Source organism: Pinus tabuliformis, chromosome 2_2 (genome assembly GCF_031772625.1).
Source record: "Pinus tabuliformis cultivar Carrire ecotype Pingquan chromosome 2_2, CPIR1, whole genome shotgun sequence".
NCBI classification, from domain to species: Eukaryota; Viridiplantae; Streptophyta; class Pinopsida; order Pinales; family Pinaceae; genus Pinus; species Pinus tabuliformis.
This window is the reverse complement of record NC_142300.1, coordinates 844745874-844748654: the sequence shown is the minus strand read 5'-3', so window position 1 is coordinate 844748654 and position 2781 is coordinate 844745874.

The window sequence follows — 2781 nt, the reverse complement described above, 5'->3', positions numbered from 1 at the left end:
GAGGGCAAAGGGGTCGTCGACTCAGAGGGGGATGGAGAGGGGGGCGAATGTCTCTTCCTCAGCTGTTGCCTCGCCTGCAACGCATTTGGTGTGGGAGTTGTGGCATGGTCCTACGGGTGGGGTGGAGCTAGATGGTGTGGGCTGAAATGACGAAGGTGCTAACAGTGTGCGCAGAGGAAGAGGAAAACTCAGCACGGGAATTCACAGAGTGATTCAGGCGAGAGATAGAGACCAGAGCCGAGGGTTCAGTTTGCAGAGTGTAGAGAACATTCTGGCAAAAATGGATTCCATCCCCCAAATCTATATAGCTCAGGAGTCGACAGTGCCTCCCTATTGTCATGTGTGAGCTCAGCTCCATAGTATCAGGGAGGCAGGAGCAATTCAGAGGGGGCGGGGGAGAGGTATGTAGGCTTGCCAAAGCCATGGACTTAAACTTGCAGAGGAGTCCTCGACCTGTGCACCAGAGTAATGGCGCCTGTAGGTTGACGGTGGCTCGCCATAAATTGTCACGGGTGGGAACATGGGTGGCCATGTGGCTAAGCCACCTACCATCCCATTGTCTAATCCACATTAACATGTTTTTAACCACCCACATCCAGGGTTTTTTAATTAAATATTATAAAAAAAAGAAACTAGCCTTTGGTCACTGGCCGGGGGCCAGACGGGTAGAGGGGGCTGCGTGCAGTGTCCCTCCACCCGTTAGGGCTCCTAGCCAGCGGCCAAAGGGTGATTTTTTTTACTTTTTTTATAAAATTAACATTTGAAATTTAAATATAAAATAAAATAAATTAAAAATTTAATTTAGATTTAATTACAAATTTTTTATATAATTTCAAAATATTAAGCAAAAAATTATATATATATATATATATATATATATATATATATATATATATATATATATATATAATCTAAAATAAAAATTTATACATAACTTTTTTTATTATTTTTTTCTATATACATATAATTTGTTGATTTTAAAAATTTAAAATTACATATATATATATATATATATATATATATATATATATATATATAATTTGAGAATTATATAAATAAAATTTGTATATAATAATTTTTTTGAAAATTTGTAGATTTAAATTTTATAACAATTTTTAAAAATTATATATAATTTAACTTATTTTTATATTTAAATAATAATTATAGTGTCAATTTTTTGTAATTTATTTTTAAATTTTCAAAGTAATATATATGGATTTTTTATTAACATATATATATTTGTTAGGAAGACGACATCAAGGAAGGTCTCCGTGAATATGTCTGGAACAAATACAACAATTCCATCATCTAAAGTTGCAGGTGGACACATTTTGAAAACTGTCGATCATACCTGAACTGAGAAACATCGTAAATGTTGACCGACTGGGCCATCAAGTACATCAAAGTTTATTTATGAATGGATGAATTCACGAGAAATAAATAAATAAATTTTACATGGCATGTTAAAGATGTTGAATCTGATGATAGTACACATCTCTATCTATACTGTGGTATGATTTACATGGGTGAACCGTATGAGGTGATAGGCAGAGTACGAGACATATGTTTGGTGCTGAATTCAAACAATGTTTATGTTCTTGCAAAATTTCTCAAGTCACATGAAAATGTTAGATATCATCTCTCAAAGAACAAGTATGACACATATGAAGAATCTACGCCATTGTGTGAAGAAATCTCATCCAACATTTCAAATAATATTGTAAGTATGATTATTTATATTTATGTGTAATGTATTATTGTAAGGATCATTAAATTTTTTATAAATGATTGATCATTGACATATTGTATTTTCTTCGATAGGATTTTGCTGAGATTCTTTCAATGATGCTGGAGGGTATTTATTATGTGGAGCCAAATATTATGATTGTGATCAACAATTTCCATATAGAGTCTGAACAAGAAAAGAGAATGAAGAAAAAATAAACAATCTATGACACTGCAATGGTACATATAGGGGATCAACAAAGAATCCATACAGTGGGTCAATCTAACAAAGGTAAGCATGTTTCTTTTGAAGATGTGGTAGTTGTATCTAAAGTTGAAGCTCAAAAATTTGTTTCCATTAGTGAGGAGGAGGTTATAACTGTTGTTGAAAAGGGGAAAATAAATAAAACACCAAAAAGAAAAATGCCCATGGATGTCACTCTTTGTTAAAATCATAAGCAATAGTGAAGAACAAATTGAAAGTTCTAAAGGTAGCAAAGAAATTATAACATCGGGTGCTAATTTAGAGAATGACATTATCAAAACAAAATAAAATGCCATTCGGAATCGCTTGAGGAAGAATAAATTGATTAATGGTGACAAAACATTTGAGCTTAATGTGACCCAATTCTATAGGTCAGATAAAGGACAATCTCAATATCAAATTAAAAAGGCTCGTCACCTACATGTCCATAATTTGAAAACATTGTTAAGGTTCAATCCATATGCACATGTGGTGGATTATGTGGTTCTTGTTGATCTAAATAAAGTTCTCAATAAGGAGGAATTTGATAGGACACAATGTTTTGACTACAGATATTATGTAATTAGAGGAATCCATTCAATAGAGGCCAAAAGACAATTGATCAAAGAATATCATGGAAACTATCTTTTCGAAACAATGAAATGCATCATTTATGTTGGTTTAATAGAAACATAGGCAAAGTTATTGGCATGGGATCATAATGCAGATAATGAGTATAGAATGTCTATGAATTTCATCCAAAGGGTCAAATTTATTCATAATGAATTTTTAGAAAAATGTGGTGGGGATAA